Source organism: Pteropus alecto, unplaced genomic scaffold, assembly GCF_000325575.1.
Source record: "Pteropus alecto unplaced genomic scaffold, ASM32557v1 scaffold206, whole genome shotgun sequence".
Taxonomy (NCBI): domain Eukaryota; kingdom Metazoa; phylum Chordata; class Mammalia; order Chiroptera; family Pteropodidae; genus Pteropus; species Pteropus alecto.
Window position 1 is genome coordinate 909,656 of NW_006438906.1, and position 8,999 is coordinate 918,654.

Sequence of the window (8,999 nt, forward strand, 5' to 3'; positions counted from 1 at the left end):
CCCTGCCGGGGGCGGGGGAAGGGCGAGGCGCAGAGCCCCGGCGGTCCCAGGGCGCGGTGAGTACCCCGCGATGGACCGCGCGCGGCCGGACCCTCAAGCCCTCGAGCTAACCTAAGAGACCCGTGGCCCTCATGCGCGCGGGAAGAGAGGGACATGCGTGGGCCCGCGAACAGTAGGTGGGGGGACAGGAAAGTTCATGGGAAACTTTGCCCGCAAACTCGGAGGTGGGGGGGCAGGAGAAGAGGGCCCCCCACGTCCGGGCGCGCCGGGGGGTTGGGCGTGGTGGCGGTGGGGGCGAACAATCTGCTGGGAGGAGGTGGCCCGTGCGGATTGTCCTAGCGTCCCCGTTCTCCCTCACCCTTCAGCAGCGCCCGCAGGGTCTGGGAAAATTCCGGAGCTGGGCGGGGGGTCGCAGTGACCCCCGCGCGCCGGGAGGCAGCTTCCTTCTCCCTCAGAAATCTGGACTTCAAAGGGCCCAGGGGTGTGAACGGACTCGTCTGCCGATGTATGTGTGTCCGTGTGAATTCCCGTGTGTGTGTGTCGGCGTGAGCCTGTGGTTTCCTCGTGAGTCCGCCTGTATGTCTCTCTATGTAATGGGTCTCCTTCCAGTGTCTCTTTGTAAGTCCTCCAGTGTTGGGTGCCGATGTGAGTCCGCTTGTGGTGTATCCCCGTCTCTTTGTGAGTCCGCCGGTGTATGTCTTCTCCAATGCGTCTCTATGTGAGCCAGCCTCGGTGTCTCTGTGTTGCTTGGAGTAGTGTATCTCCCGTGCGTGGGGGCTGGGCCGCGGGGAGGTCACCAGACGGACAGCTCTCCTCCTCGGCTCCTCTCCTCTCCTCTCCTCTCCTCTCCCGAGCCTCTCCTGCGTCTAGCTCTCGCACTCGCTTGCTCCCGTGGTCCCCTCCCCCCTTCAGTAGCTTCAGGCGGGCAGGACTATTTCACGCCTTGTTGAAAATTCAGGATTTTCTTTCTCTTTCCGTCTAGTCTCTCTCTTTGAGAAGCGTCTGTGTGTGTCTGTGTGGCTGGCAGCTTGTCTGCAACACTGGGTGTGTGTCTGCATGCCTCTTTCAGAGTATGTTTGTAACATTAGTTGTTTTGCCTGTAATACTTGCTATATTTGTGTCTATATCACTGGGGGTGTTAGTGTGGCTGTAATCACTGGGCATGTTTATACGTCTATAATTGCTGTTATGTCCAGGGGGTCTGAAACACTGAGTGCATTTTTGTGTGTCTAACTCTGGGTGTGTTGGTGTACCATTGCATGTGTAGGGATAAGGCTTGAACAATTGGATAGTCCTATGGCTGGCTGCAGGGCTAGTCTGGGCTTGGGGGAGGGGAGAGGACTGTGTGTCTCAATAAACTTTGCCTCCCTGTCTCCACTGTCAAAACCTACACAAACCCTCTGGACTGGTTCTTGGGGCTTTTGGTCAGGATGCGTGACATGGAACTAAAGTTCATATTCCATCAGAGCTAATATTCCATTTGGGACCCTGAGCCTTATACAAAGACTAGGAGTTTAAAGTTCACACTCAAGACTCCTTTGGACTTTGGAATTCATACTCAAATTCACACTGGGACTTAAATTCACAAGGACTCACCCTCAGAATTACAATAGAACAGTGAGACTCACTCATATTCACACTTACATTCTAGGGATCATATCCAAATAATACACTTCAGTCCTGGGGTTTACATTCTAACTCACACTGGGGCTCTAAGTTCACACTTAGATTCACATTTTTATCCTGACTTGGCTCATAGACTTACATTGAGACCTAGAGCATACACTCAGAATCTCACTGGGGTCCTAGGGCTCACACTCAGACTCATTGCTTAAATCTTGAGGCTTTTATATTCACATGAGGGCCTTTGGGTTCACACTTAGAATCACACCCTGTTACACTTCTATCCTGGGACTCACATTCAAACCCACACTAGGATTGTGGTGTTCACATTCCCAGTGGAACTTAGAATTCATAGTCAAGTACATCCATGCTTTCTTTTGGTTTATGGTATATATCAGGTTAATTGGGGTGAAGAACAGAGACTGCTACAAGGTCTGTCCCCTCCAAAAATGGAGAAAGGAGGGGATACATGTGTGATCACATCCCTCTCTTGGGCTGTGGGCTGGAAAGGGTGGGAAACACCGACACAATTAAACCTTTCTGCCTTTCCTTCCCCAAGGAGACCAGGCTCTTCGCAGGAAGGTCCGAGTAGTTTTTGGTACAGGGGTGATATGTACCCTTAGAGTTCCCCATGTGCCTTGTCCATGTATATTCCCTTTAAATGGTTTTGGTCACCTCTCTTCTGGTAGAGAGAGTCAGGTGTGGGGAAATAAGACTCTGGTCTGCCTCCCAAGACATCTCCCCCATCCTGGTCATCCTGAGGATAGGAGGGGTGTGAAAATTACCTGGTGAGGAGTAGAACTCTGGCTCCTTTGACACTTTCAGGGTGTTGAATCTGATTCTGAGTAAGGTGGTAGCCCCAGATCTGTGGTGAGAAGGTAGCTGGACAGGAGACTGGATTGGAACCTACCTTCTCTTATATCCTCTGCTGTGGCTAGAGAGGGATAGGGGCCAAGTTATGTTATATCTCATGATATTTCCTAGAATGCCTGTTGGGCCCTTATTCTGTCTCCAGGGAATGCCCAGGGTTCCCCACTCTACTCCTCAGAAGAGCAGTAGCCTTGAGGGGTGGGAGGGGTAGGGTTGTGTTGGGCTAGGTTACGGACAACCCTAGGATCCACCTGCCTTGGAGACACTGCTGGGGCTTTATATGCCCTCCCACTATGGGGCCAGTGAGTGCGGTGCCTGAGATGCACTCTCACGGATGGGAGCCCTTAAAGTCGGGACCTGGCCCTCAGGCTCAGATGGCTGGGCTGTAACTGCTCCCTGTCCCTGAAAGGGACACATGCTCTCCATCCTCTCTATGGGGTGAGGGCTTGGGGGCTATGCGCCCTGCTCTCCGTCACCCCACGGCGAGTTGAAGTGTAAATGAATCGGAAACATATGGAGCGGATTTTCTTTGAAATGCAGATGTTGGGGGGGGGTCCCAGAGAGCATGCAGGCTGAGAAGAGAGAGCTGACCCCTCCTCCAGACCCACCATGGGACATCAGCTATGTAAACTGTGGCCCTGGGTGACCACGCCCACCAGGGTTCTTGGCTTCCTGTGGGGAGGGGCTGGAGAGGCAAGTGGTCCCTGTGGACCAAGAGCACTGAGGTCATCACCCCCTCCCTCTTTGCCTCAGCAGAGGGCAAACAGAGTCCTCAGAGCCATGCTGAGTTAGGGGTCACCAGAGCCAAGAGCTCTGGGGGGCAAGGGGTAGAAGGAGGAGCTGGGGCAGATGGGACAGAGTTAGATGCTGTTGCTGTGGGGAACCAGCTCCCAGAAGCTGAAGCTAGCGTACAGTGGAAGGAAATGAAGTTAGACTATGGTGGTGACTTCTAGTCAGCTCAAGGGCTAGTCATGGAGTTTAGGATGGACTGAAGAGACCTCAGTCCTACAGGAGGATGGGTTTTTCCAGACCTGGGCAGTCAGTATGCCCCATCGTACACCATACTTTCTCCTCACAACACTCAGCAAGGTGGCATAGTAATTGCCTCTGGGCTCTGTAGGACCCAGGGACTGGGTCTGCTTTGCTCCCAGAGGTATCCTGCCCCTGGCACAGACCTGGCACACAGTAGGAGGGTAGTGCTGAGTAAACAACACATCTTCCATCAGACTGGGTGCTCCTTGTAGGCCTAACAGTATTCCCCAACTGCCAGCTAGTGACTCGGAAGGATTAGATGCTCAATAAATGTTGAGAAATGAATAGTTGAGTGGAACAGACCACAGGGATAGGAGACGCCCTGGGCTTGAGACCCAACACCCTCTGTTTCACGCCCCCATTTGGCTTGAAGATCCCCTGAGTAATTGCAGGCTAGACTAAAGGAAGGACTTCCCTGTACTCAGGGCAGGAGAACAGAGGGTAGGCAGTTTCTTCCTTGAAAAGATCTGTAATAAGGGAGACCGGGTCAGGGCAATGACCCTAATTTTGTGGCAGAGGTTGGAGGTCACAACCTCTGTCCTCTCCCCAGCTTCAGGATTTTTCAGACTGTGGGAAAAGTCCTTTTTCTCCATGTGGTTGTGAGTATGTCCCTTGCTCTCTCCAGGTCTAGGTTTCTTGGCCACTAGCTGAGGCAACGGACCCTATCTCTGAGCCTCTGGGGCTGGGCTCTGAGGTTGTTAAGCTGTTGTGGGCACCATGGACTGTCCGTATAGGTTATTAACGGCTGTCTGAGAACACAGGGTTCGTATCCTAAAAATACCCTGTCCAGCCGGAGCCTGGGAGTTACCAGTGTGGGCTGGGATAGCAGTGGCTGCATCTTGAGCATATAGACACAGCCCGGAGAGACTGAGAGAGTATGGGGAAACTGAGGCTGCATGGGCAGGAGATCCACAGGGGATGGAATCTTTGTTTTTTATGGAACAAAGATTGATAAAATTAGTGGTGCCAGTTAGTCCAAGTATGGCAATAGATAGGTTAATCTATTATCCTACACTGCAGAGGATTTCCTTCTCAGAGATGTATCAGGAGATATGTGTGCTATCAGACATAAAAATCAAGTAGTCAGTAGTAACCATTTCAAGTTCAGCCCAGCTTCAGAATGTTCCAAAAATAAGTGTGTGGCAAAGAAAAAAATCTCCCCCGAAGTAGCCTTTCCTGAGCCACTGCCCCCTTCCCTACCTCCTAGAGCCCTCCTTGCAGTCCAAGTCTCAGTAAGTTTGTTTTTAGGCAAGGCAACCTTTGGTTGACCTCATAGATTACAAGGACCTCGTCAGTTTACAATCCCTTATTTTTTTTGTTTCATTTTATTTATTTATTTTTATGTCTACAGCACCTGGTCTTCCTAGGTAGTCTTCCATCCAAGTACTAACCAGGCCCAACTCTGCTTAGCTTCCGAGATCAGCCGGGATCGGGCTCGGGCTTGTTCAGGGTAGCATGGCCATAGACGCACACTGCCTTTAATAGCCCCCACCTCATGTCTGACCTCTGGGTCTCTGTGTAACCCCTCTCCCCAGGAGAAGGGAGCTATACAGTGTTCCCACAAAGGTAACTAGAGCCCAGTCTCTGAGGGCAGATGCCGTGTGACCTTGGCCTGCGAGCTGACCTTTCTGGGCCCCTCCATGAAATCGTAGGATGGGGGGGCTGGGCCCTTGCCCAGGCTGAGAGAGAAGGCGGTTTTGGCACTCATCCAGGCCCCTGACGTCAATGACTCTCCAAATAATGGAATCAATATTGGGTGTGGGGCGGGGGGGCAAGCGTGAACCAGGCCCCAGCGATTAGAAACAGATCAGCACAAACCCACAGCTGATTCTGATAGAGCTGCCTTGGAGAGCTAGGGTGGGAGGCCTGGAAGAAGGTGGCCCTTGGGCGGGGGGGCTCAGGAATGGGAGGTGGAGCCACCAAGTGTCCAGAGAGTGAGGGTACACAAATGGGCAGAGACTCTGGGGCTGCTTGGGTTGGAATAATGGGGTGGGGACTCCTATTCTAGTCCCTTCCTCCTTTGAGCCTTTGGGGTTCCAAGGCTAGGGGAAGTTTGTGAATGTAGACTTCTTTCAGCCGGTGAGTGATAAATAGTGGGCAAGGGTAGTTCAGAGTGCAATTCTCTGAATCCTAGACTGGGGCCCCTAGGCTGTATTGTATTAGGGGTCACAGATTATGCCCCGGATAGAGAGTTCTGAGTAAGACCTAAGGGAGATGACCTTTTGCTTGGAGGCAGAGGGCATTAACTTAAGATAGAGAAATGGGTATTCCCCTTTAGATTGGGAGTCTGGCCTCCTCCGTCAGCCCATGTCCTCTCAGCCTCCTAGAAGGTGAAGATGGAGTGGGCCATGGGGTCCATCGGGGGACGGCCTGGCAGCAGCTGACAAAAAACAGGAAGAAGGGCTGGGGGAGCACTGTAATTACGGGGCATTTATTATTAATCAGATGAAATTGCTGGAAGCAGCTGGTGTAATCTGCGTAGCGATACAGACTGCATGCCCCCCCAACACGTGTGCACACACAGATCACGCACAGCCTGAGCCTTGTTTGCTTTCACAGTTTTCTTCTTGTGAAGGTTGGATGGCTCTATGTGTCTCTGTGTCTCTGTGTTGGTGTGTATCTATCTGCCTGTGTTTTTTCATGTCAGCCTGTACCTACCTCTCCCTCTATTGTCTTTTTCCCTGGACTGTCTCTGGAATGGGAGGCGGAGCCACCAGGTGTCCAGAGCAGTGAGGGTACACAAGTGCGCAAGAATTTTGTCCTGATGATGTCTCTTTGTCTCTGTCTTCCTCTCTGCCTCCCTATCTAAGGTTTATCTCTTGATGTGCCTGTATCTGTTACTACCAGCCAGCCTGTCTCTAACACCTTATTTTAGTTTCTGGCCATCTCTCCCTGGTTGATGGTATCTCTGTATCTGTGCGCAGAGTTGGATGACATGGAGTCCCTATCTCATGGGTATGTGTTAGGCACCTGATCATGCCTTTGGGACCTGTTTTTTGGCAGAGAGGGGCATTGAACGCTGAGGATCTCCTGGGATCTTATAGAAGGTGGGGGCTCTGTTAAGTGACTGGAGCAACAGTGGCTATCAAGATAGTCCTGAGTACAACACCTGCTCCCTTACCAACTACCAGTTGTGTGACTTTGGGCAAGGTGAGCCTCACTTTACTCATCTGCAAAATGTAAATAAGATTACCTCCAAAGGTGTTCTGACAATTTAATACAAAAATGTATGTTAAGTACTTATCATGGTGTCTGGTACATCAAGGACCCTCAATAAGTGTTAGCTGTTATTACTTTATTATCAGAAAGCACTGTGCAGGTGAGAGAGAGAGATCTTCAGAGGCAAACTGGTATAGCAGAAAGGCTTTGGAACTAAGACTCACATCTGTGCTCTGGAAGTAATCAGTGCTGTGGTCATGGGCAAGTTACTTAGCCTCCCTGAATATCAGTTTCTTCAACTGTCAAATGGGAATAGTATTAGAATCTACCTCATGGAGGAGTCATGAGGATTAAATGAGATAATGCATATAAAGTGCTTAACACAGTTCCTGGCATACAACAGATGCTTAATAAATCAGAGTGGTGATCAGGCAGAGAAAGAAGATGGTAAGATGGTGGGTATTTATGCCTTGCCTGTAGCCATATGTCTCTATGTGAGTATGTATGTGAGAAAATGTGTGATATGGAGGTACTTGTGTTTGGAAACTGGCTGTGTGGGGATTCTGAATTGTGGGTATGTAGCGTGTTTATCTGTATGTGGTGTCAGGCAACTGACTTCTGGCCTCTCTTTGTCCTTGTGGCTCAGAACCTGAAGTCAGCAAGGGGTGCCAGATGGAGTTTGGACTACTCCCAACTTTTCCTCTTCTAGATGTTTCTCTGCTGCCTACCTCAGTCTCCCCTTCTTACAGTGGGGTTGTGAGTATGGAACAAGCTCTGAGTTGGACTAAGACCTGTGCCTCCTCTATGACCTCTGATTTGTGCCCTTTGCCCTTCTAGAATTCAGCCTTGTCATATCACCCCCCCTCCCCCCCTGGTTTTGGAAGTCTTGGGAAGAGTTTGGTCTGGAGGAGGAGGAGGACATTGATGTGCTCTGTGTGCGACCAGTGGTAAAAAGGTATGTGCTGGGGACCCAGGCTAGGCAGGTCAGTCTCAGGGCATCAAGCACATACAGTGGGTGGAGCGGTAGGTCTGGGGACGTGACTGAGATCCCTGCCTTTTCTTCCCTTGTCCTTCCTCCTGAAGCTTTCTGTGTTCTCATGACAGGGTTGTAAAGGGGAAGAGACTTACCCACAGTCACATAGACAAGGGCAAAGTCAGGTCAGAAAACTAGGTTGTTCATGACGGGGCTGAATCCTGGATGTGGGAATATGTTTCTCTTATTGTCAAGGCTCCCTCTCTGCCCCTAAAGCATCTCTCTGGCTTGATTGGGGAAGCAGCTGGGTTTGGAGAACATTAGATGAGGGGTCAGAAAGTCCAAAATCTTCTGGGGCCAGCCTTAGGGCTGGGCCTGACTCTCCCTGCCTTTCATTCAGGCCAGGCAAGGCTCCTGGATTGGCAGCCTGGGGGTGGGGTTGTCCAAGGAATTGAGGCGCTGGAGCGGAACGGAAGGGTCTATTGTCCAAAACCCGCCAGCGGCCCACAAAGGGCCGGCCAGGCTTTTCATCTCAGCTCGAAAACAGACTGGCCATTTTCCCGGCCCTGGGAGTTGGGGGTACTGACCCTTCAGAACTGGGACTGGGGTGTTGTTCAGAGTGGGGTGGGGTATCCCAGGCTGACACATGGCCATAAAAGAGACTTAAAATGGAGCTGGGGTTGTGAAGGGGAGGAAGGGAGGCTCCAGAGGGCTGTAGAGAGTTAAGCTTCCATCTTATGGTTCCCAGAGGACCAAAGGACATAGAGTAGGGTATTTGATAGACATTCAGATTTACACAATAATAGGTAATAAATATTTATAGGGGCACACCTGGGAGGAGTCTGATGGCTTAGTTGGAAAAGTGAGCTTCTGAGCTGTGAGGGCACATAATTCTCCCCACAAATTAGGAATACCTTAGGGAGCTGGAACAGGGGCTAGAAAAGAGAAAGCTAGTGGTCAAGCAAGAGTATGGGCTCCCTGCAGCAGGAGGGACTGAGGCCAGACAGCAGGAAGGACTTCCTGCCAACAAACAGTAGCTCAGATGCCCTGACCCTGTCCCCAGGGATTGCAGAGAGCAGGGGAGCTGGAGAACACCCCTGGGAGTTAAGGCTGAGGCAGCTTCTGTGGAGGCTGAGGAGGAGGCTGGAGGGAGGACTTGGCAGTTCTGTCCACCCTCCCCCAGCAGCACCTCCAGCTCCACTTAGAAACAGCTTTTTAATTTAACAAAGTGGATGAAAAACTGTTTTTGGAAATAAAAGATATCTGCTGTCTCCCAGGCTAGCACTCAGCCCTTGCAGAGAGCCTCTCTCTGAGCTTCTTCCGAAGGAAAAAAAAAAAAAAA

General features: G+C 51.2%; 1 protein-coding gene and 1 pseudogene across 1 annotated transcript in view; one reads left to right on the forward strand and one right to left on the reverse strand.

Moving 5' to 3' along the window:
* CNTFR (ciliary neurotrophic factor receptor) overlaps positions 1–8,999 on the forward strand; it is a 37,439-nt gene continuing 28,440 nt past the window's right edge. The window contains exons 1-2 of the mRNA XM_006916039.1: positions 1–56; positions 7,522–7,639. The gene's annotated coding sequence lies outside the window, so the exon portion shown is untranslated. The remainder of the gene's footprint in view (positions 57–7,521; positions 7,640–8,999) is intronic.
* Positions 4,868–4,992, reverse strand: LOC112483170 (annotated as a pseudogene).